General features: G+C 38.9%; 1 long non-coding RNA gene across 1 annotated transcript in view; it reads right to left on the bottom strand.

Annotated features, from left to right (window-relative positions):
• The window catches only part of LOC112488526 (uncharacterized), a 132,378-nt gene extending 105,168 nt beyond the window's left edge, over positions 1-27,210 (bottom strand). Inside the window, exons 1-3 of the long non-coding RNA XR_003052668.1 lie at positions 26,725-27,210; positions 6,226-6,334; positions 2,420-2,510 (exon numbers count right to left, since the gene is read on the bottom strand). This is a non-coding gene — a long non-coding RNA (uncharacterized LOC112488526). The remainder of the gene's footprint in view (positions 1-2,419; positions 2,511-6,225; positions 6,335-26,724) is intronic.
• Between the last annotated feature and the right edge of the window lie 6 nt (positions 27,211-27,216).

Below are 27,216 nucleotides of genomic sequence, written 5' to 3'. Positions count from 1 at the left end.
AGTGTAATAATCGGATGAACAACAGTGTGAATAATTATTACACATCTGTGTTTATTTTAAAATCTACATAGCGTTTCTATAAATATAAAGTTCAGTGGCCTCTCTGTTTCACTTGTGTTGCCTACACTGGGGAGAAAACTGGTGAAGTTTTCAAGAAGTGTTCTCATCACGTGTGGAAACTTTTTCTCTGCAGGGTATCGTATCTCAGTAAATCCCTGGAGTTAATGACCGCTGTGCCTCAGAGGGCGGCTGTGTTTTTCACCAGATGTTAGATTTTTGGAATTCCCCAGATTCTAATGTTCACCAAAACACACTTTTTTTCCAGCTCTGGTCCCAGACAACATGTATCTCATTAGCTCTGGTCACTGATCGAGTGTGACAGACATGAAACCTGACCCATGCTGCAGACCTCCACCACACTTTCCATTTTCCCTCCGTTTGACTTGAAAAACGACTTTCTGCATTTGTGATTATTTTTCTTCTTTGTGCCAGTGCTTTGGAAAAATCCTGTTTTTGTTATTCTACGCTTCAGTCACGGCTGGTACCTTTTGTTCTCTTTCATCCTGATGTATCGAAATCTGACACAGATGAGTGACTTTTAAATTTAGTAGTAACAAAGAGAAACTTTACTTCGTCTTTGTTTCAATTCTTAAACAGTGGGTCACAACCCAAAACTGGGTCAAAGGTTTGTACTTTTGAAATGTTTGTTGAAGTTGAAGTGTAATTCTAGTTCAGTTCAGTTAAATTGGGGAATAATTTAACACATGTTATGGTGATTTCAGATTGAAGGTAGAAATGTTAAAATATCACCTGTAGGATACACGGGTATGACACAAACGTAGTATTGTAGTACACAGTAACCAGATACCTGAGCCAGCTGATGAGACCTGTAACCAGTAAAACTACTGCTGTACTTGTTGCAAGACAAAACTGACACTCGTTACACACACACACACACACACCTACACCTACAACCACAGGCCGGTATCACACATGCACATGGACACACTATAAGACAGTAATAGCGCAGCCAACTGGCCCTTGAGTGCCACTAGGAATGGACCACAAAGTAGGAGCTACTTTTTCTGCTTTCCCTATGCCTTTGCCCCCTCAGCACTGACAGCTGCTTCCTAACGAAGCCCACTCTCTTCCAAGCAGACCCACTGGTAATGAGGCTCTGGCCAGAACCACAGGCAACCAGGGAGCCATGTTAACAGCTCAGAGCTGACCTCCTAAACGGACCAGCTTCCTATCATTCACTGAGAGAGCAAAAAGCTGCACCTTATTGTTTGGGTGAAGAGCAGATCCTGGCTTCGGGGAATTGCCCCATGTCCAATACTCACACTGAGCTGAAACGGGCTTCATGTGCATAGTGCATAAAAAAAAAAAGTGCACACACTAGCAGTGGCACATATGCAAACTGGCATACACACAAGTCAGCCAAAAATGCCAGTGATAAATCTATGTCACCCCAAAAGAATTTTAACGGCAGTGAGTTTTTCCACAGTTTTTAGTAAATGCTTGCTGTTGCAAAAATACTGATAGAATTAAATCATACTGCACTGATCACAGAGTAACTGATACATTTATTCTTCAGAATAAATGTAGAGGCAAATATGTCACACATCATTTTTCTTCCTGAGCGTAAATGCATCATCATTGGCCTGAACCACCGTCCAAATGTATCTTTAACTGGAGAGAATGCTGTGAAACACCAGTCTGCATCCTACGGCTTTAACAACAACCCTACATTAATCACAACAGATTAGCCCGGCAATTATTAACATACAGCCTTTGTAATGAATCTGTAGGTAAACTAATCCTTACCAGTGTACACACAGTAAAACTGGAAGCAAAACTACAGACGCAGAAAAACAGGGGGGGAAAAAAAGCAAATATGAATTTTGACCCAAGGCTGTGGTGAAATTAATTTCTCAGCCAGACTTTTAGCCGTTTATATGGAATTCATTGACACATGCAGTAAAAGAAAACATGGAATCACTAATTTACAAGTCAGTATCTACCAACAACAAAGCCACAGCTGCTGAAGTTTTTCCAGCGTCTATCGTTAAAAAAGGAACAAAACAAAGGTTTTGCCCATTAAATCCTCACATTTTCCAAGCAGGAAAACAAAACAGCTCAAGTTATTATTTTTTTCCAATTTATTTTTAGTTACACCAACAGCTGCAAACAGCTTAACAACCAAGCCCAAAGCATTTCATCTGCAGAAAAAAAAAATCACATGTCCACAACCACATTAATAGTTCAGTCATACCACCAACATAAAAATGAGCCCAGCGGTCAGAGCAGCCAATCAGAGCAGCCGATCACACTACTGAAGATGTGGGGTTCGGTCCACCACCATAGAAGCACAACAACAGCCAGTACTGAAGAAAATGATCAAATATGATTGACTCACGTCTAATGCAGATGGATGCCTCCAGTAGTTCCATTAACAGACGGACTGGTGAAGGTGTCCTTCTCTCTGCCAGCTGCTTTGGTTTTAAAGCCTTCAGGATCAGAAAACAGAAATGTTTATTTAGACAATGTGTATTTCCAAAATTAACTGACATAGTATTTGCATTTTTTTATTTTTCATTTTCCGAGTATCCCTATGATGGAGGAAGCAAAAGCAACTTCCTGTAATGAGCACACTACAAAGTGTTTCAAGAGCGGAAGAAAAAAGGTTTCCCTCACACCTTTGGTCTAAGTATCAAAGACACCAAATACTTTTCCTTGGTCTAAGTAGTCAATAAAGCTGACCTTGACCTTGACCGTAAGTATCAAAGACACCAAATACTTTTCCCCACTGTTATATTCCACTTTGCTGTTTCTGTCTGACCCTTGGCCACTTTCCTCAAACGGCCTCTACTTCCGATTAACAATGATTGGAAGTCTGGCTGGCCACTTCCTGTGTGGAACATTAGGACTTCTGCAGTGCAGATGGCAACACATACTCTGAGAAGATTAGAGCACTAAATACAGTTGTCTCAGATGTAAGTCAAACAGTGTTGAGACCACTTGAATAAGTGATAAATCCCTCCGGAATGTTACACTAGCAGATGTGACAGGTTGAATTATTCCCACTTTACCCGGAAGCTTTGCAGGATTCCTGAAACATACGGAGTGGAACGTGTCCGTCTTAGCCCATAAATGTTGGGGGAGAAGGGAACGGCCGCCGATATCAGGATAACGATGCCAAGATGTTCTGTTTCTGTTCCTCTGTATTTCTCAGAAAGAGCTAGCAGTCAGCTGTTGTTAGCTACTATAATTCAATCAATAAAATCGTCTTTACATTCAAAGACACTTTTGTCAAGATCCACAGAGATACTGTACTGATCCGATTATCTCCTGGACCGGCTGCAGCCCAGCCCCACAGTGGAATATCTTAAAGTCTTCATTGTCTTCTTTTGTCCCTGAAATCATTTTAAAATATGTCTAAATATGGAACATAATTAAATCTGTGCCACATGCAGTAAGTCGCCCGGAGCTGCGTGTACCTGAGAGAGTATAATATATACCAGAGATCTGGGACACCGTGAATCTGACGGCCGTGATGTTGGTCAATCTCTGTACGAAGAGGTGAGGCCTGATATACTGTGTGTTTGTGGTGATACTTTTGGAGACGGTGGACAATTGGAGAGGTTGAAAGTGACATACAGTCAAATGTCCATACATACAGCAGCATATTTATCCCAGGAGAAGAAGAGCAGTCGGCAGGCACTAAATCCTGCTGTAGGAAAAAGAACTGCCCTGCTGTAAAATGAGCACAATTGTGTCTTATATGCAAGTGGCTTATTACGACAGCAGTCCTATTTTATTATCAGCCAAAGCCATGTAGCCGTAGTATTTCCAGATGTGCTTCAATGGTTTGGATCACATCGACTACATCTACTGCACACTGGATGTTCATTTTAGGGGACTTGTTCAGTAATGGCTCAGGCTAACAAGGTGGTCAAGTGATACTTGGCAGATTTCCTCCTGTAGCTTCATTTAACAATAAGAGAATTGTGCTGCTCTATCCTATAATCCTGGAACACACTGCTCTGTCATCTCATATATTCAGTGACTTTCTGAAGAGCTCACATCACGCCAGTGCTTGTTTACTGTCTTATAGCATTGGTTACAAATTAACTGTGACATTTCTGGGTAAATAAATAAATAAATAAATAAATAAATAAACATGTTTGACATCAACAAGGCACCTTTCCTTTTCCTATATTTTCTAGTTTAGATGAGAAATTTATTTGAGATAACATCATCATCCTGTGTCTAGTGATAAATAAAGATGCAGCCTCTGAATTCAGGAAACTTCTCATAAACACACACACACACACACACACACACACACACACACACTACAAATCCTGCCAGTCTGGAAAGAAGAAGAAGGAAGAGGAGAAGAAGGAGAAGTTCCCTTCACCTGGTCAGATGAGGACAGTGGAGGTGGTCGTTTGTGAAAATGGAGAATCTGGATTATGAAAGAAAAAGTGACAACAGATGTGGTCTGGGGTGTGTGGTGTGGTGTGTATCTTTGTTCTAGGCCAACAGGAGATGTGGCCCACAGTCTGGATACATCTAAACCCCAGATATAGTAGAGGTTCAGCCCTCGTCCTAATCTGAGACAGCTTTATTTTCTAAGGCTGACATTGTCATGTCAGCCTTCGACCAATCCCAGCGTTGGTCAGGCGAGGGATCCGTTTTAACGAAGAGTATTTTAATTTAGTTAGATATTTAGTTAAAACAGAGAAGAGCCAGGTATCACATCAGCAGCATATGGCTCTGTGCATTTCTACTGACAAACGCTACATATTTCCACAATATTACAGCTGAAAATTAAAGTGGAAGCTCTACTAGTTCTTTAAAAAAAGAAAAAGAAAACAGATTATTTTTTAACTGCCTTGGCTCTGTGATGGCCCACTGTTGGCAGCGGGAAACAGAGAAAAGCAGTCCAAAAAGACTGCTGAATATGAATGATCCAAAAACAAAAATACTGCAGGAAGAATCATTTGGATTGAGCAGGTGTATTTGAAAAAAAAGAGGCTTTTTTTGTTTGTTTGTTTTGACAGATTGCAGTATGTTTTCAAACTTTAGGGAAGTCAGTGAAATATATGGAGAAAATAGCTAAATATATACCTCGTTATATGGCATGTATTCTGAAATGGCAGAGGTGAAGATGTGGAGAAGCAGAAACATGTCAGGCACAAACATGAAAGATTATGGAGCCATGAACAGAAGGTGTTAATCCAAATGTTGGTTATAGCACCACCACAGGGCGACAGTGTGAACATTGAACATCCACAGGATGTAAAGAAGAAACAAATATCAAATGAAAAACTGAGTCAGGGTTGTGTGTAGGAGACCAATCAGGATGGAGCCATCCTTCACTTTCATTTGACTTAGTGAAGGGAGTTACTGCCGTATGGAACACAAACCACGGACCTGCCCATAACTCACTACATCCTCCCTCCTGATGGGGGGAGGCGGGAGCGCTGCGAGCCCTGCAGGCTGTAAATGCTCACCAAACAAATCATGGCAACACATCCACAGGCTGTGCGGAGTAAATTGTTGTATTAACCCCCAGGCAAGGGTCCCCCTTGACAAATCAATAAGCAGAGACACATTCCTGCACATCATAACAGAAATCCAAGGATTTGACAAACCACAGAGCACAGCAGAGCCAAGCAGGGAAGGCTGTCGGTGTTTTGGGTCAGTATGTTAATCGTTTTCTCTTTCAGGACATTTATCATTTACGGCTTCTTCTGCTACAGTCATGCTACATTTTTCTAAAGAGAAGAGAGGTAAATTATCGCCACCGTTTCCTATGAGTCACGTCGGCGTGGCAATTTGTAAATGGGATTCTTCACCCTGAAAAACAGGGATAAATCTGGTTCATTAGTTTTCATTTGGGTTCAGAGGAATTGTTAAGTTCGAAGTCAAACAGTTTCCAGCCTTTGACCTAAATAATAATTAGTGTGGAAAAAAGTTGTTTTTTTTTAACAAAATCTATTAAAATCACATTTAGACTGTCGTCTCTTATTAAACCTGACAGATTGTTTGAACTGAGAGACTTTTTTAATGTCTTTTCCATTTCCATCTAGATAATCCTAGATATTGCTCCAGGCACAGTGGAGTCTGACTGTGTGACTCAGACCTTCACAAAAAATGTCATGGGTCGGTGGTAAAGGACACTGCCTGGAAACAAATGCCATTATTTCGCTGTACCGTAAACTCCAGATTAGATTAGCTCTGGCTCAAATTCATCTGAAGTCATATGTGATCTGCAAGTCACGTCTTCCTGCCAACATCAGTTCAGCCTGTCTCCACTGCCAGTCTGAGAATAAAGACAGAGAGGAATCAGTCAAGATCATGCCACAGATCAGTGTGTGGAAAAACTACACTTTATATCCACAGATACACGATCAAATTTGGCAAATCATGAGTACTCTGACAAATTACTCTTGAACTGAATCACATGATGCAAAAAAAAAAAAAAAAAAAAGCCCGACAGCAGAGGATACATCAGCACCGTTGCACACAGTTCCTGCCATAATTGATATTTGAGCCTGGCATCATTTACATAACAGGATGCAATTAAATATTCAGAAATCTGTAAAGTACTTCATAATGGGCTTAAGGTCAGAGTTTTCTCTTGCAACCAAATGGGGTTATTTTGTAAACATGTAATGGGAAGAATAAACAGGCTGAAGACAATATTTGTTTTGTTACGGGCAAATAAACAGAGGCTGCACACGGAGAAGTAGAGCCTGGCTCCAGGAGTAGATGTTTTCATTGGCCTACAAAACACTCAGCCTTGATTTCTACTCCCAGAGTGTGTATAAATAAAAAGCACCTTCTTGTTATGCTGATGATATTTTTAGACAGCTGTAACAACCTCGTTTCCAATACTGCAGCATTTTCCAGGTGACTAACTGCGTCCTTTTAGTTTTAAATTGCACACATACAGTGTTTTCTCTGGACTCCAAAAAAAAAAGTTTAGTTTGGTATTTGGATAACAACCAACCAAATTATATATCAGTGCATAGAGTATTTTACAGCTATATAGTAAAAACATTTAAAAACCCTTCAGTTGTTTCCAAATTGGGGGGCGGGTCCCCCAGAGGACGAGAAGCTTTTTAAAAGGGGAGGGAGAGGCAGGAATACAAATTAATTTTGTTTAGTTTGTTTTTTCTATCGTTCAAAAGTGGGAAATGCAATGATTTATACAGTTTTTATACACTTTTTTAAATGTGTTTATTTATTTAATTCATCTTTTTTTTCATTTTTCAAGCAAAACCTGTGAATGAAATCTATGTAACAGGGTAGGATCGATAACTGATCTACCTACAGAGTTGAGGGTCTGCAGAAAACAGCTAACCTGTTTAACATTATCACACCAACAAAAATCATTCAAAAAAAAAAAAGCAGTGCTTATGTTTGTTATTAAATTTGATCATAAATAACATTTGTTAAGCTTGGGCTTTTTACTTTTTCAATAAAGTAAAGGTTTGGCAGTGGCTGTACGTTGGAGCACTGAGCCATTTTTGATCATTTTCCTCGACCTTCAATCCTTCATTGTATGGCCTTAACACTGATCCCTAAACCGCCTCTTGAGAGCAAAGGCAACAGCAGCAAAATCCATCTGGTTTGGACGGATGTGGTCAGACATCAGAAGAGTGAAAGTGTGTCTTGTCAAACCAAACAAACAGACAATTTTTCCAGGTGCTGATGTATCTCCCCTCCGTGTCCCCCCTTTTCTCCCTTTTGTTATTGAGAACCTCTTCCCCTCTTATAGACATGGCCTGACAGGAAATCTTTGAGAGAGAGCCCTGTGCTAACTGCCCAGAGATTTCAGCTGTCTGTTCCTGGTAGAGCAGGAGCTGAACGCTGGCCTCCTATTAGTCCAAACACACGGAGCCCCCAATACTCCCTCTCCCTCTCCCTCTCCCTCTCTGTCTTTATTGCTCCCCCTCTCTCTATCCATCTATCATTTCTTCTCTCTTTTCTTCTCTCACCCCTCATCCCAGGCCTGGCTGACAGCTCACATCGTCCCAGCCTGTCAGAGAGGGGCTGTTTTTCTGCTCTCTCCCTCTGGGACGGGGGAGTGAGTACACACATACACACCTCCACGGACGTGCACGGTCACAGAACATGCTTTCACAAAGGCCTCGTACACACGTACACAACAGACACCCACGCACGCCGTCTTCCTCCCACACGGACGCAAATATTTTTCCTCTGCCCACGGAAGAGACACACGTATAAAAAACATATATATTTTGACTGCTTTTGGAGAATGTTCTGCCTGTTGTCAGCGATTCTGGGAAATATGCTGAGGTTTTGCATGCACTAATCAGGATCAAGAGTATTATCCACACAGACAGTCATTTACTGAGCTCCTGCTTCTCCACGGCACACCACCGACACAAACGTCTGTCGACACGGACTCCTCTTGTCAATCCACGTGATTGGCTAAAATGTACCAGTCGTTAGTAACAATTTAATAACGTTTGGCGAAACGGAGGACCTGACAGGTGGCCAATCAGAAGGTTTGAAATTATTCCACAGAGATGTTGAATGCTAGCTTGCAAATGAACCTGCAGGTGGCTCCACAGCTGTAGTCCCTGGTCCATCAATGATAAACTGAAGACAAGAAGCTCGGCTCAATGTTCTGTCTGCATTCTCATCCCAACCGTAAAGGAAACGATTTTTATTTTGAGAAAATGGGAATAGAATCCACACATTGTCATAAAAAAACAAAACTATTTACATAAATAAATAAATAACTGTGCTTTAAATAAAGATTTAATTAGATAAATAAAGAGAAATATATTTGATTGCATTGTCATCACACACCTAAACCAATCACCTTATAGCAGTGGCTCCCAACCTTATTTGGCTTCTGACGCCAACTCAATTTACATCACAAATTTCTGGTGACCCCACAGACGTTATTGACATGTGATCACATCTGTCAATCAATCAAGATCATTTTTATATGCTTCATTTTAATTAACCTCGATTTACAGTAATGAAAGTGAAGGAATAAACAGTTGTTCATGACTTTCATGCCTGGTGTTTTTAATCCTAATGTAAAGGAGACCGAATTTGAATTTCAGGTGACCCCATGTGGAGTCACGACACCAAGGTTTTTTGTAAAGGTTTATTATTATTCTTCTGTTCTGATGCAGAGGGACACTGAGTGCATGGTAAAGAATATTGTGATAAACACAAGCCCACAGCCAAGTAGTTGCTGCAAAGTAATCCCTGTTCAACTCCAAGGAATGAGTAATTATTGCAGCTGATCACATGTGATGCCCTCGGGGATCTTTGGAGTTTTTCATGCTCTGTAAACCTTTGAAAACCATCACAGGCTGGAGGCTTTTATTACTTGATTAGCCACACAAAACTCTAATGCCCATTCAGACCCACAATTCCAATCCACTGCAATAGTTGCCAGACACTTGTTAGTTTGCACAACCTTCACTATTTCAAACCCATTAGTGTGAAATAAAAACAAATCAAGGGCGAAAACAAAGTTTTCCAAAATGCCAACTTAGCATGAACATTGTTCCCTTTCCTCCCGTGAGGCCTCTTTGTGAATAATGTCCCCTAAATCTGAGTAATCACAGTAGTAATGCTTCTCCTAAAGAGACTTTACTGTCTGCTAAATAAGGAGCTCTCTTAATTTCTTTTCTCGACGCTGACTTAATTGCATTAAGAATTAATGGTGCATTTTCACGACCAAGCTCAACTTCAGACGCCAGTGTCTCTGTTCTCTCAGCCAGGCCCAGTGCCACACAGCAGGGCCCGAAGAGCCTGTTGAGCACCATTCTGTTTCACTCCTGCTCCAGGCTGAAAAACTTTATGTTATACATATGCATGAAAATATCCCTCATATTTACCCAAAGGCAGCAGAAGCTCACCATTAGTTCCTCTCAGAAGTCCTCTGCGGCACAGGCTGCAGAACCAACACGCAGAATTATTTCAGCAAAATCCCAGAGGAGATTTATGATGATGCACATTATCGATCACTTAAGGAGATATTTAGGTATTCAGAATAAAAAGTTATGTTCTCATTATGGTGATGGTGTGAGGCGCCAGGCCAAAGGAAGAGGGGGAAGTCAGTGCACACTTTAGCGGGGAGGTAATTAGCACGTCTGAGTAACAGCACTGCTCCCCTCTCTGCTCTCCTGCTGCTGACACCGGGCTGACTTGGCTGAGCGTCTGCACAAATTGTTAGTGTCGCCCCACAGGTGGGAAACTAGCTCTCATCACCTCATCACCCCAGAGGATGTGAGACACAGCAACATATATTAAACCGCGATCCTCACAGCATGCGGCCAGTGTCTTGATGAGATATTTTACTCTTTATGGAGCCCATGGGGGACACACAAATCCAATACAGCTTCTTTCTAGACGGGCACAGGCAAAGACATGCATACAAATATTTGGGATTTTTTTTAGATCCTGCCAAAGGCAAAAAAAGTGACAAACTATTGGAGTGCTTTGGGCAAATGCATCAGCGATGACGCTGCCACGGGCTCTAAGACATTAGGAAAAGAACGGAGCTACCTAATGTGATGGTTAAAAAAAAAAAAAAAACTTGACGCTGAGAGAAAAAAAATAAAAAATAAATTCTCAAACAATATTTAACACTGACTGTTGACACTGGTGGGAAAAAAACAATTTATGTCCATGTTATTTCATATCAAACATGACAACTTTATATTTCCTAAAGTATAAGAAAATATCAAAAACTCCTGAAAAGTTTCTCCTCACACATTTGACATCTGCCACCACAAACTTCGGCTTAAATTTTTCTCTCTTTCCAAGTTTTCTTCACGGCTAAAAAGGACGCTAAGAAAAAAAACAGAAAAACTTGCGCAACACTTTCAAAAGCTGTTAATGTTTCATCCTATAATTCACAGCCCGGGACTTGAGAGTACGTCTTTGTGGGAAAGCTTCGGCTGGACTTGGTGGAACCAGCATCATTAGTGCCTCTATCCCTAGGGTTGCATGTGTGGAAATTACTGCCCCAATCAATAGGCAAAGCCCAAGTGTTGAAATATTTATCCAGACGCAGCTTCATCCTTGCGGTGGACTGTCTGAGCACTCTTCCTGCACCTTAAAGGGTTATTCAGAAAGCCATGTATGGGCAGGAGTACACCTGGAAATCAATGGGGTGCCACTCACCAGCTGAGTGCTGAGTGCTACCAGAGTCCATTAATTCATCATCGATACACCGGACGAGAACGGCGTAGGAAGCGGAAATCCCCACAAGGTGTGCTCAAAATAGTGTCACGAAAACTGACTGATTTCTAGGTTTGATGCATCAAACAGCGTCAACACTTGGTCCTGTGCCAGCACGGTGTCAGACGGAGCAGACTGTTTTCTTCACACCAGCCAGAATTAGGGAATACTAGAAAGAGAAACTTGTTTTCTAACAGCAGAGTTATTTTTGAGGGGCTAAGAAATGACTGCAAAGTCTTGAAAAGAATTCTCTTGAAAAACACTTTAACTCTTAACTATTTATAATTCAATTTAAAAGTTAAACAAAGATTTTAATATAAATAACCTTGATCTAATATGTAATTAAAACAACATACCAAAGATAGTACTCTTTATAAAAACACCTGAACATTATTTTAGAATTAAATGGAATAAAAAATAATTTACCTTAACCTTTATTTAATTTAAGTTTTTGAAACTAAAAACATACTCAATAAAATATAGTATCACTTAAAAAATCACTCAAAAATAAGAGTAAAATATATAATAACATTAAAAAAATCACTCAAAAATAAGAGTAAAGTATATAATAACATATATAAAATAAAATACTTAAAAAAATAAGAGTAAAATATATAATAACATATATAAAATAAAATATAAGTTAAATAATTTTCTTTTGTTATAGTTTAATATGTAACTATTATCAATAAAATGTCTTTAACTTCTTGTAAATTAGGACTCAAAAAGAGACAAAATATATCCTAAAAAGACATGGGGGATATATATATATAGATGTATATATATACACATCTTATTTTAGAAAAGTAATTAATTTTTACCTTTACTAAAATTTTAATTAAACATCTAAAATGACTCTGTTCTCTACGTTGGATGTGAAAATGAGGCTTTGCTTCATAAAATGTCAGGTGGGAAATATAATAATAATTCACACTGGTGTAATTCCACATCTGATACGTACAAATAAAGCCGTTAACATTCTGGCCGTCAACAGAAACAATGGACAGAAAGTCTCCGATCAAAACACACAGCCTGAGGGCTTCAGCTACAGCAGACACCGTCACTGCACCACATCTCTACACAGAGGGGGGTCAAAAAGTTGATAGTTGCAGTATTAATATTTAAAATAGCGTAGATTGTCAGCTTTGAACTTTAAAGCAGTGCTTGTTAGCTCATTTCATCTTCCCACGGAGCATGTTACGGATGATTAAAAGCTCTATGTGATACTTGGAGGCTAACATCTCATTATGAGTGAGAGACAGTTCCATCCATACAGCAGTCAGACTGAGTGACAGACAGAAGGACGGCTGACGTTCAGCAGCTCACTGGTGGTCTGCTAATAAAGCCATCAAACAACAATGGAGAAAAAAAAGAATCATGACAGAAAAACTGGCCCAACACTGTAGACAAGGTTTGGCAGCAAAAATACAGTTTAAACTAAGGATGCCACATTTTAAATTAATTATGAATACATTAATTAGTAAAGATTAATCAGATTAGAATTTAAAGCAGTTTAAGTCTAATTGATGCATCCTGTACATCCCATAATTCCACTGTCCATCTTTGCTCTAATACACAGTTAATACACATGTTGGCATTTGCACATAGATTTAACATTGTGACATCGTGAGTCTTTGTTCTGTGGACACACAGAAAAAATATATATAAAGTCATATTTAGGAATGGAGAATAATCGTAATTAAGAATAAAAAAATTAAGAATAAAGAGAAATGATTGTTTGACAGCCTTGTCTACACATCAAAACACACACATCAAAAAATGTACAGTTCCGTTCAAAGGAAGAGGGGGTGTGTGTGTGTGTGTGTGTGTGTGTGTGTGTGTGTAAAACAGCATTAGCCGCTGCAACTTCTGCGTCATCTCATTTAATGAAAATCTGATCATGTTGATAAACTAAAAGGGAAACAGAAGAGACTGTTGGGTACCATAAATCTCTGTACTGGCATTAGAGTAAACTACCACCAGGGGGATATATAAAATGCTGATGACAGTGCTGGAGAGTGTGTGTGTGTGTGTGTGTGTGCCCTGCGCAGAAGTCTCCGTACTCTGAACACTACAACAGATTAACGGTCTTTATTTGCTGTGGACATTGTGTTCTGATTAAGACGGTCAGTGTTTGTAGTCGTCGTTCTTACGTCTGGTCAGTTTGACGTCCTGGGTCGGCACGGAGGTCACGTTCACGTCCTCTGTTCTTTGTGTTGTCAGACTGTGAACGCACATCTGTTCGAAAATGCAAGAGGAATCCAGAAACTGTTTGCGTCGACTGCTGCTGGTTCTGTTCTGTGTCCTATCAGAAAAGCAGTGTTAGCAAAAGCATAAATGGAATGAAACGACTTTCTGTTGCCGAGAACATCTGCGACCAGTTCTGTCCACAGAGCTGGCACGCAGTGGAATCAGGTGGTACACATAAATGTGTATTGTTTGGAGTTTTTAGTATACTTTCATACAGTGTGTGCAGTTTGTGTGTTTCAGGACTGGTTTGTCAGTCAGGGAACTCAGATGTGTGTGGCAGCAAGATGTTTTTTCAGTAAGTGTTCTAAATCTGTCGTCATGTGTTCTCGGTCCAAGCCCCCCAGCTGTGCTGGATCAACACTCAGTGCAAGTCATCATCGTTTAATTCCAGCTCTTTCATATTCATTATATGTTCAGAGTTACCGGCACCGTCTGAAGGAACTGGTTACACATTTTCCTCTGATTTTGTACAAAAACGTTGGAAATGTTGCAGCTTTAACGCGCATGAATACAAAAGGTCGAACGCCTGAGTAACTTTGAGCAAATGTATGTATATTTATCCTTAAGTGCTTTACGTAAAAACACATTAGAGCATAAATATTCATAGGTTTGTGTAAATGTGTCTGCGATGCTTTCACTGAAAATAAAGCACTTTCTTCATAGCTGTGAACTATTTATTGGTGTTGAAGACGTTACTGGATTTGTTGTATTTGGTTTAGTGAGATTTATATATTATAGAGATTCAGTTTTTCTCTCTCCATTTCTGTTTTAAAATCTACTACAAAAAGAAAACACCAGGTTGTACACGATATCTCACGCAAGAGCAAGAAAGACTAACTGTAATAAGCAGCAGTAACAGTAGTTGTTTTATAATAATACAAAAAATAAACTGTTTTGCTCCTGTTAGTGCTTTACATCTAGCATTTGATTCATGTATAAATCTCTGTTCTTTTATTATTATACATTTAATCTTTTTATGCATGAAAACTAAATTAAATGAATAATATAAAAACTATTTTCAAGCAATTTGATTTGGGTGGAAAAATCTTTTTTAACATTCAGTATTTTAAACATATTTTATAATATATTTAAAAGTATGTGAGTACAGAATATGAAATGTGTTGTTGATTTTTTCCAGATGTCTTTTACCATAATGTAGAATTTTACATTTACACAGGGATCGTCAGGGACCTTTCCTGGAATTTCACTTTCACTCCCACTGTATTTTCTTTGTAAATTTAAATTGTCCAAAAATTGTAAAATTGTAAAAGTCCAAATATTAACTGTCATTTAAATTGTCCAGAAATTGTAAAAGTCCAAATATTAACTGTCCATCTTCAAAATGTCCAATTATTGGTGCATCCTACAAATGTAACATTTTTTAAACTATTACACAAACCTGTGGTTAGGCTATGATAAAAGACAAATATTTATTTAGGCATTTTATGGTTATAACAGTGGCTGACAATAATAAATAATATACATGAGATGGAAAATTATATTTTCCCATGTCAGATTTAAAGGTGCAGTCAATAAGAATGTCGATTTCTCTGATGTTCTCCCCCTTCATCATATCATTATCTGTTTTTGAAAATGTACTGTAACAATCACAGAGCTAAATAATAATGCTTATCTGTTGGTAACTCTCCACACACACATTCAAATGATTGTCGGCTCCTGATAGTTCAAACTCTGGACAACATTTCTTTCTCAGGATTTCACTGATTTTACATGTAATTACAGAGATTTCTTTTCCACCGGTACAATAATATTATTTTATAAAACCAAATTGCGTTCATCTGTAGAGGCTTCAAAGGCCAGTTACAGCCGGTGGTTACGGTGGAGAGTGTTGCTCACAACGCTCAGCCTCCTTTAATGCAGACACAGTATATGGGCTCCTCCTTCTCCCTCTGTGCTCCGTTGGGCAGATGCCCACACTGGGAAGGGAAAAGCCATTGTATCTAATTGCAATGCTCGGGATTTTGATTACATTCCTGCCTTGAAAGCACAACACTGTAAAAGAACAATTGCTCAGAGAGCACCGAACAGCAAGAGGTGCAATTTCAGCCCCGTCTTAATGAGAGTACATATCAAAAGTTAAAAGGGAGGAATTTATACTTTAATTCCATTTCTGAAGTAATAAAACGCTGGGCAGTTTATTTATTGGTTTACTTAAGATGAAACTCCACCTGACGTTAGTTATTTGTCTCCTCTTTGTCTCGCCCCTCCATGCCTCTTCCTTACTGGTCTATTTTGTCCATATTTCTAAAATTATCAGCCTCAAAGCGTTCTTCCCACAGGAGTTGAGTGAAGTAATGGATTAATAAAAAAATGGCTATAATGTGCCGCAGCTTCCTTTGTCTCTGGGACACGCTTTTCACATGAAACAGAGTCGGGGTCCTGGGGACCTCTTTACAAGCGTCCACTTCACCAGTGGGTTTAAAGTGAAGGTGTTTCTCTGACGGCAGGTCGTGTTCAGACCCTCGCTGTGTGAATGTGGCTAAACCTCTGCCTCGTGTTCTTTTGTTTTGCCACCGTGGTACTACAGCATGTACTGCATATGAGAGTACGTGCCATGAAATCAGAAATAAATCGCAGTAGAAAATAAAAAATATCTATTTTTATCTAGTTTTTAACAACCCCACTTTTTATTCTTATTCAAATCACAACCTTCATAGTTCTAATAGAAAGTGATGTCAAAAAAATTTAACTATTAACAAAAAAGTAGCTGAGAATTATTTGAATTGAACAATATATTAGAGAAATGTAAATATAACCTTTGTTGAATTTAAACTATTATTGACAAAAAAGTACCTGAAAACTATTTGAATTGAACAATATATTAGACAAATGTAAATATAACCTTTGTTGAATTTTATCTATGTTAAATATATACTCTATACATACACTTATGTATATCCATATAAATCTAATAAATTAATGAACATGGATAAATATTAGTTAATGCGTTGGGTGTTTTATCTCTATAACAACTAAAGGTTTGTGTATAATATAAATGGTATCAACTGACTGTTAAAATATTATATATATTGCTATGTATTTGGAACATTTTTGCTTCGATATAACAAATCGGTCATTACAGATAAATATTTGATGACAAACAATGAAATAAACAGAATTAAATTACTTTGATGGACAGTAAATACCACAATATTTTTCTCTCGTACTAGAAGCTTTAGTTGTTTCACTAATTAAAACAGTTGGCAAACACACCTTGGACAAGTTGTCCGTGGGAGGAACAAACAATGGTGGATCTCTTTAACAGCGCTGTGAAGGACAACCCTGATTATGTTGTTGTTGTTGTTGTTGTTGTTTCTGCTGTACTGCAGCACAAACAGAGACAGCGTTCGGCTTCACACACACACCTACAGTCGTCCTACACGTCTCCCATGAAATTTCACTTCACTTTTCCCCAAATGCTTACTTTACAGCGTGCAGCCGTTTTCCTAAATAATATAATAAGGAAAAGATCACTTTGAGTTTGTTATTTCTGCTGCAGCAAAACCATAAAAATCAGGAAAACAAATCCTGTTTCCTCCTTTACAGGTTTGTTCTGTAAGTATATAAATGCTGTAATAATTATGGACAGACAGAATTTTAACATAGGTGCTAATGCAGTTTACTAAAAAAAAAGAAAAGAAATAAATGTTCTGAAACGTGACTATTTCCTTTTTTTTTTTTTTACAAATTAATAAGACGGCAGCAGCTGCAACAGTGCAACAGGAATTATTCCATTTCTGTGCACATGCTTCATAGACATTTTCCCAGAGGAATATTCATGATATTTAAACAAAGCCACACAGCATACTGTACATTACTTTGCACACAGCAGCTATAATTACATGTCCACAAATGTGGTCTGTAGTTAACACGAGCCGCTGTTTGTATTTATCACGATCATCCTTCTTGCATCATTGAATTACTGTCTTCCTGGTTGACACATACGCTAAGGTACAGCTGAATAAATCAGCAGAAAATCAACAAGTACTTAAACAAATTTACTTTGGATGCTGGTGCTTAAGCAATTAAGAAATAATAAAAAGCCGGCTTTTGGAAGATAACTGAGAATTAAACAAAGTGTATTTTCAGCCGGCTGCATTCATTGGTGATAATTCTGTAGATGAAAGTCAATTGTACCAACTCATTTACCTGGGTGTGCTAAAATCTTTGCTATTTGGTTTAAAGAATGAAATAAAGCCTGTGATTAATTTTAAATTAGTGCTTTGAAGGAAGGCTAATGTGCTCTTAACAACATTTTGTTGCTTAGATTTTATTTCACCACTGATGTTAAGTTAGTTTGTGCAGCACCTTAACAAAGTATCTTCATACTTTATCCAGTTTTTGGAGACAGATTAAATTAATTAAGCTGAATGAAAACACAACTCGAGAAAAGGCTCGTTTTCCTACAACTATGTAAATATGTGTTTACTTTAGATAAATAGGCCTGGAACATCCAACATGAACAGTGTGTCTACGTGACGGTGAAGTTGAGTGACAGGATTCTTTATTTCCTGTCCTGCGTTCATCAGAGTGTAGCCACGTGTACAGCCGGGCTTTTTTTGCAGAGTAAAATTGTCTTCTCTGACAAACTCCACGCTACATCTCTGATGCCACCGTCGCACTTGGTCAGTTGTACATATCTGACCTTGCTGTGCTGTGAAATGAAGTGATGTGAAAGACTGGGTTTTTGCCACGGAAGTGGAGAAAAACTGGCTTGTGTTTTGCTGCAAAGTGTGTGCAAAGTGGCAAACACTACAGGCTCCACCGCTACATGAAAGCCCACAGATCAGGAAAATGTCAGAAAATAAAAAGTTTGACAGAACAAAAGTTTGACAGAACACCTACACTATAAACCAGGCCTTCAGGGAAAAGATACAGAAAATAAGTTCTGATTTTACAGGGTTTTTTTATTCAAAGTGCCATTTAAGAGCACAACCTCTAAACCCATCACAGTGGGAATAACTCTCTGTGACATTTAACATGTCGCCCGTCTGTGCCTTTAAAAATGTGAAGGGGCAGCTGTTAAAACAGCGTTTATCATTTGTCACAGTCTAGAGGAGATGCAGTCACATTTCCTGTTTGTCGATCAAAACTTTAGCAGTTTAGAAAAAAAATATCCCCATGTCAATGTGTAAATACTGTTTCTTAGTTTCACAGTGAACATTGTTTTCACAGGCCTTGTGTCTGATGGTTCGCCATAGATCAACTGAAGTTTAAGAGATTTGGATATTAATGGTAATAAAAAAAAATAGGATTAAAATATTTTCATTGATGAGATAAACAAAATATATTATTATTTTTATTACCACATTAGCAAAAAGACTGACAATAACAATAACAATAAATTCATTGGACTTAAAAAAACTATGACAATATATATTGTTATTCCAACATAAATGTGGTAAATTACATATTGAACATTTTGTTCTGCCCAGTGTCATAACAGTGTTTTCACAAGGTGCTACTGACAGCGCCACCTACAGCCACATTGCTGTAAATTTTACATACGGTTTCAAGATATTATTTTTAAAACAAAAGTGCCTAAATTCTAACTCTAGGACAATGGTGTACGTGTTAAGTAATGTTTTACCACAGTATTCAGCTGTTTTTAAATCTTAAGGTTATGTGTCATGTGTTTGCAGTGAGTCAACAGGCTGAGAAAACAGCAGAGTGTGAAGGTAAACAACGCCGATGCACCGGGGCACACATGTCTTGATTAATGAAAGGAAGTCAGATCTCTTGCAGATTAGTGCAGCGGAGGACAGCATCCTCTGTGAATATTAATTTCCCTTGAAGAGGTGTTCTCACCCACTCTTCTCAAATACTGCTCAATAAAGTGGAGGAGGTCACTGCGGAAGGTCACAGACAAAGTTGTCTGGGAGCTAAATTAAAGTGCTTCATCAGTGGACCAAAAAAGGAAGGAATTCAATCCAATCAGAGTCGAGCCATTGCACATCCTTCATTACTGATCTGAGTCATAATAGATGCCAATGTATGTAAGTGAGTTTTAATCAAAACAGATTGCATTTTAGATGCTTCTGTCTTAACCCCTGGTTTCCTGGTGTTGGCTCAGCTGTTTGACATGATTTCTATCATGTAACATAAACATATTTTATTATTGTCATCACTGAGTTAAATGAGCTTCTGCATTCTCATTCTCTGACATAATTCCCCAGACTGTTTTTGGTTTTCTAGGAAGACAGACTCCATGATTTACAGACTGAACCATACAAAAAGTGACCTTGCCAGACTTAGATACAGTAGCACATCCTCTTTGTGACTGATCTAAGGAGATAGTGAGACATAAGACTTATTCAGTCCTTTCACCTGTCAGTGTTCACGAGGGGAAAGGAGGAGAGGAGGCGGCGACTGCTGCGGGCTATCAGTGACAGAGTGTGTGTCTGAGGAGATCGGGGAGGGAGATTAACAGCTCAGTCCATCTTTGTCACTGAGTACCAGCTGAACCTTGACACAGCTTAGAGGTATTATGAGGTCAGTGAAGTAAATTATACAGCATCACCGTAGTAGCAGTAGTAAGAGGAGGATCCAGGGCATATGTTAATGCCTCCATGCAGTGACTGCCTGTGAGGAACTACACAATGACGCACCAACACGTCCACCATGTCACCTTCAACTTATAACACAAAATATCAAATTCAATTTAGTAAAAAACTAAAATCATCAGCATCATGTCAAACATGTCCTTTCACCAAATGGGCTTTTATTTATAAAACATACTGTAGTTTGATTCCAGTGTGGCTGACATGCTGTAATGAAAGCTTGAAAATCAATATCTCATTCAGGAGCAGCATAAAACACCCAACATGATTTAGGACTACTGCAGTTTCTGTGAAAACCAGACAGGAAGTACAAATAACTTCATGTGTCCTTGATAACCCGTGTTCTTCTCTATGACATAGCTACTTTACTTTACTGTTGGTACTGAACTTTGTCTGCTGTCAAAGCTGGATATAATTATTTGTGCTTTTGCCATTTCAGTCCTACTCAGCTGGATGGTTAACAATATTTTCAAACACTTTTTCTATTTCCATAGATAAAACACAACTGTGTTTGTCTGGCAGAACGTTGGTTTTTTACACCAACAAACAACACCCTGTGTTGTTAGTGTGTCTTCATGCTTCTGAGCAGTGACACGTACACATATCCTTCTAGATGTATTTCATCCTTGTTCGCTGCTCTTTCCGTATCAATTGCAGGCCCAATATCTGCTGCTATTAAGTTAGATTTCCCACGGTTCCTGCAACCACAATTTTGGACAGTTAAAAAAAAAAAATACTCAGACGGTGCCCAATAAATCAAGTGCTGCGCAATGACATATATATATAAATCAAGTGCTGCACAATGACATATATATATATACACACACACACACACATATGTACAGCTGTACAGATAGTTATGAGTCAGTGAAGTATTTGTCCAGTCTTGCTGTATAAAAACTTTAACTGCACAGTACAATTTCTCTACTGACAGAAAATGACGTTGATTAACTTAAACCGTAAACTCACGCTGAGCTTTTGTTAAAATTATTTTTCCTCTTAACCTATAAAACTAAGGTGAAATGACTTTGACTCGGCCTCTCATGTGGGAAGATCTGATAAATATGCAACTGAGGGAGTATGTGATCATGTGGTATTTCAGGTGGAGTGTAAGTATCTAATCAGCAGCAACAGTTTTACACAAAAAAACTGATTTACATTTAAAACCTGCAGGACACAGCAGGAGAGAGAAAGAGAGTAATTTAGAGAAGATACTGAAAGAGTAGAAAAGAAAAATTAACATTACATATGGAAAGGCCAGGGATCGAACTGTGACCCTTTTTTGCTGTAAAGCAAATACTTTCCACTTTTTCCACTACGCAGCTCATGGAAAAGTTAATACAAACTTTAAATGTTTAAGTATATATTTCCTCTCGTGAGGAATCAGTACTGTAAATATAACCAGCCTGGGGCCTGTGTGGGTGTGTTTTACTGTGGAAGTATCAGGCAGACAAGTGTGTGTCTGTGTGTGTCTGTGTGTGTGTAACACACTCCCCTCCGTGCACAGCAGGTGACAGTTAGCGACCGTGACAAACACACACAATAACAATCTGATCATTCCTCATACATTGTAAATCTCAGCCACCAGCGCGGCACTTACACTGGCATCTATCACTGACATAACAGGTGGCCTAGAGCTGACCAGGACGAAGCTGAGAACATCATCCTCCAAATGTGTCACATAATGGAGTGGACTGTCTGCTTATCTCTGGGAGAAAAAAAAAACAACTTAGACTGTGGGGCAATCGTGCTTTCAGGAGAAAACTTTAATTTTCTACGCTTGCAGTGTTAATGGAGTCCTAGGCAGTTCTTTAGTGATTCTGATGCAAACCACGAATGCAGCTGTGGAAAAATAAAATAAACTCCTCGGCCATTTAGTTGTTGAATATATTGCATCCAGCTTCTGCGTCATCTGCAGTTAGCTGAGCGATAACCACAATCCCCTCAGGAGTAAACTTATTTTCTCCTGAAAGACTTGTCATAACAATGTATTTGATTTAGGATAAAGCGCTGCAGCGCTGCACTATGGAGGAGCGTTCAGTGGAGCAGGCTAACCGTTGTGTGAAACATCTACTTATCTCCTCATTTTCCCATTATTAGATGGAATTGGATCAACAGCAGACTTTGTACAATATTAGACTACAGCAGAGAGTATCTGGATACACATCACACTGTCACGGCAGTTAATGGAGCATGGAAAAGAAGCAAAACTCTTTGTAGCTTAGCACGCAATCTAAAAAAACAAACTGACTGAAAATAAGAGAGGAAACAAGAAACAAGACTACAAAAATAAAGATACGTCATTACTGCAGCGAGTGAAGCAGTTACATGAATAAATGACCAAATTATAAATACAGCAGCCTAATTCTGTTGGAGTCAAGGTCCATGACTGCACTCAATTGTTCCGAGACATTACTAAATATGTTTCGGTGTACTACATGGAGTAGATACTATTTTTTTTAGCATTTATTTATTTAAGTTTACAATAAAACCAAATACTTCGGAGACAAAGTAAGTGTTTATCTACATTTTTTTTAAGAATGTTTTAAGTTTTGGTTGCCATTTTTGTTTCAAGCTTTTTTCAAAGAATGTCACTTGTGCGTTGGCTTTGCTCAAAGCAGCCGGTTTGAAAAGGTATATAACATGAACCTGAATATACCCTGCAGTGCTGAGTGTGTGTGTGTGTGTGTGCGCGCGGGTGGATCTCTCAGTCTATTTGTCTACAGAATGTTCCTCTCCTCTCTGGAGACTCTGGAGACATTTGGTAGGAATATTCACCATTAAAATACAGGACCACAGGGGACACCAGCTAAAGATAGGCTGCAAGGAAACAGACCCAGCAATCCAAAGCATATGTGGTTTGATATTCCATTTGATAAGTCCCTACATCCTGAACTAAATTATTTCATATCCAAAGAAACAATGTGAATTTCATGTCTGCGAGACCAGAGGAAAGATATGTGCACTGCTCATAAGTGGCTCCACATGATCCTTCTATAACATCCAGTATTCTGTGAGCCAAATTCAACAATACAATCATGTGGAGACAAAAGAAAATGTATTATGATTCAGGCAACTCTTCACTGCTGATCATAATACACCAAGGACGAGGTGCAGTATCTTCTAAAAACTGGTTCAGAAGTAACATGTACAGGGATGCTACAGTTTTGTTAAACCTTTTGTTTGTACCAAACCAAGGTTTGTTCAGTGAATATACAGAGAGTGAAGTACTTCATAGAACAAAGGTATATTGTATATAAGCTGCATGTTGACCCATGTAATGCTGTTTATTTATATGTTAATAGTAACAGTTTTAACTACAAACTATCTTAGGTACATTTGTAGTTATTGTAGTAGCAAATTCATATGTGCTTTGTTTGTGCTTTAAATTATTTAAAAAGAAATATGCATAAAAATAGTGACATGTATAAAGTCTGAGGACGGGACAATGGGCACGACCACACCTGCTGAAGCCTGAGCACATCAGGACACTTCGCTGACTAAAGGTCTGCTCAGGCAGCATCACAGTCTACTGTTCCTGGGTGCAGTTCTATGAAGGTAGTGCTCACACGCAGCCCTGGGGGGACTGTAGTTCTCCCAACCTCAGATGAACTTTGTCACTCCTACACAGGTTACCCACAAGACTGTTATCCTTGGGCTGCAGAAGAAGTTGGACTACTTTATTATTCCTTAATATAGTCAAACTTGGACTGAAAAAAAAAACAAATGCTTTTAGTGAGTCAAAAACAGCAGTTCCATGAAGTGATGGTTGTCAAATTTAATTCCATGATTGTTAAGAATTACCCTTAAGATATTGCTGATTTATCATGTAAACAAACCTACAACGACAACCTGAAAGCATAACAATTCCATCTGCAAGCTGGTGCCATTACAGATGCATAAAAAAGACTAAGAAATCTAATATAGCCAAGGGTGCATCCTGGAGATGTCGTCAGTGCTACAAATTATTTCAAGGTGGACAACGGTGGAAAACAAAAGCAGAGGAGCAAAAATATTCTGTGTTCCTATTAAGCATTTTTAAATTATAACTGTTTAATAGAATATTTTCGTGACAGGAGTTATTAGAATTTTCTTTTTTTCAAAATTTGATTATCACAATTAATCAGCATTGTTATTAATTACATATAACCATGACACATTTTGATAAGAAAATACTTCACTGGGACAGAAAGACAAATACTGTGAATGTTTATAACTTAATAATGTCAGTTTAATTTGAATATATCACTGCTTATTATAGACTGGACTTTATGAATTAGGAAACAAAAAACAGTCTTTTTAAATCTTCTTTTTTTTTCTTTCGGCTTTGTTCCTTTTTTTTTTCCAGGAGTTGCTACAGCAGATCATTGATTTCCATCTGTCCCTGTTCTCTGCATCTCCTCCTCTGACTCCAACTATCTGCATGTCCTCCCTCACTGCATCCATAGATCTCCTCTTTGTCCTTCCTCTCTTTCTCCTACCTGGTAGCTCCATCTCTAACATTCTTCTACCAATGTATCCACTGTCCCTCCTCTGCACATGTCTTTTTAAATCTGTCCTTTTAATTTATATATAAAATCCTCATTTCTCATCTCTTATGACTTATGAGACCGTCTCTGACCTCAGTATTCTACAAAGCAGCTGCCGACTAGACAGGCTCATTCTCCAGACTTATGAGACCGTCTTTGACCTCAGTATTCTACAAAGCAGCTGCTTTTTAATCTGCAAAACCCACAAAAAATTTAAGTGTGTGTGTGTGTGTCTGTGACACGTGTTGGTCATCAAAACGTGTCTCACAGACACACAGGTAGTAAAAGAGATAAAAATGAGAGAAAGCGGCGTCGACGCCTGGGACTGGCCGTCAGGGAAGTGTGAGCAGAGCGGTGGAGACAGGAAGATGCAGGTGTTTGGCTGCTTCCAGGTGTGCAGCATGTGTTAATGCCGCTGTGTGCCTCCACTCGGCTGTAAGGATAATGCCAGCCAGCAAAATGTTGAAATGGGCACAGCCACGGCTCACACTGAGAAGAATGATTTTGACAAGGGACTGTCAATGATTGCCGCTTCACACACCTTTATCCAAAACACACACACCTGCAGCAGGGATGGAGTTTGACTGTCCCGCTTTTACACACACACTTATACTCTCTCTGCATGCTCACATATACTAATCTATGTATTGTGTGTATATCTGAATCAGAATTTCAAATTAAAACAGCCATTGATAGAATAGAATGTATAGAAAGTGAGGTTTCAGGTCAAGTTTCTCCAGTAAATAATAAAAACATTTCTGAGAATATTGCTGTAGTAAAACAGCGTTTGACTACGGTGGAACTCTGAGTCCCCAACGGTATATGATGAATAAACTGTTGGTATAAATGGAGCACTCACTAATTCCATGATGAACATGCAAACGTGTCAGTGTTAACATGACTATAAATAGTCCCGGCCCCTCGCCTCTCCTGGGACTAATGAAAGGACGGAGTCCCAGGAGTGGGAGAGGAGTCACTGCAGCACAGCAGTAGAAATAGACAGTGGTTACCGTGTAACCTTCATGGCTGCAGCCAGCAGTAAACATCTGTGTCATTAGGAGTGTGAGCTCCAGAGGATGAGGCCTGGAAAAAAATATCAAAAGGCAATTAGACAACCTCAGGCCAGCTGCTCTCCATCCCTGGGCCTTCTTTCTCTTGGAGCTAATTACATAACAAAGACAGTCTTTAATCAGGTCTTGCCTGGTCCTTTCCCTGCACACATTACCCATTAGTTTCCTTTCTCCTCCTCAACCCTCCCCCCATCTCCTCCGTCCCCCATTCTATCCTCCCTCTGCCCGCTCCCAGATTACAGTTCTGTTAAACAAGCGAGACAATTTAGAAATGAAGAGAACTGCACACCTGGTCAGAGATAGCCATACGACAGTTTTTAAAAACTAAATAAAGTGAACAAAAAAAAGTGAAGAGAAGAATCGATTGTTTTTGCTGCAGGCAGCACAGAACTGGAATAGAGTGTTTTTTCTGGACCTGTTTGGGAAGGAAAAAAAAAGTTTTCTCTGCTGCTCCAGGTTATCTTTCATTTATTTAACAAATTGACAAATGTTTTTTCTAATAGTCATATTTCAAAAAGAGTTTGCTAACGAACCTGGTTTTGAACAGACTCTGGACTGGATTGACTCCAATAATCTATGGTTCATGTTACACCAGTGACGTGAGGTTCATGTCTGCTGAGGCACTGACTTCTCTGGAGTCAGATTTACAACAGTAAGAAAATGAAAAGAGCATCAACATCATCACCTGGTCATGGTTCATATCCATCAACATTACTCTTTCACTGACACTGACACTGACACCAACATATTCACAGGAACACATTTGCTCTACAAAGAACGATTATTTTATACAAACGGACAGAACTCCTTCCTGTGTCTAAGAAACTCATATTTACTGTAAACAGTAAAGTGTAAAGTCTAGAGATGAGAGCAGCACTAATTTAATTTGGACCTTCAGGAAAAATACAGTTTAAATTCTGGTGTTTTAATCAAAGGTTGTCCATCAAAATGAAAAGAAAAAAGTTTAGAAAAAACTTTAGTTATCGAATACTTTTTTCTACTTACTTCCATCTTATTTTTAAAAACCATAGTCAGCCTTACCTTTACTTCTAGCTGAAGTCCGTGGTTGTGTCTCTCGGTTTCCCCTCACCTTAACATCGTCGAGGCTAATGTTTAGTCTCCGTTGTTCATCCGATGACAAATCGATCCTTGAATTTCCAGAAGTTTCTAAATAAATCTGTCTTTGAATGTTCGTGTCTGATCTTCCATGTCTGCTGAGGCTTCTTTGTAAATGTTTCAGGTCACAGTATTCCAAGTTCGTCCAGACGTTATCACACGACGACAATAAAAAACAAGGACAGCAGTAATGGCGGTTTCTGACCGGACAGACACACAGACAGTCTCTTCGTTTGTACCTCTACATTTAAAAACAACGACTCTTCTGTCCCGTAGTTTGAAGCTAACCTGTTAGCTCCGGCGTTAGCTTCCATTAATTATCACCTGCTGTTTGGACCGGAAGTTGCGTTTGGAGAAATGCTTCCGTCTGAATTGTTTGTTGACTCCAGTTGGAGAGCACCTGTCAGTTCACGTACG

This window comes from Cynoglossus semilaevis, chromosome 2 (genome assembly GCF_000523025.1).
Source record: "Cynoglossus semilaevis isolate Cse_v1.0 chromosome 2, Cse_v1.0, whole genome shotgun sequence".
In the NCBI taxonomy this organism is placed as follows: domain Eukaryota; kingdom Metazoa; phylum Chordata; class Actinopteri; order Pleuronectiformes; family Cynoglossidae; genus Cynoglossus; species Cynoglossus semilaevis.
This window is presented reverse-complemented; position numbering and strand designations above follow the sequence as displayed.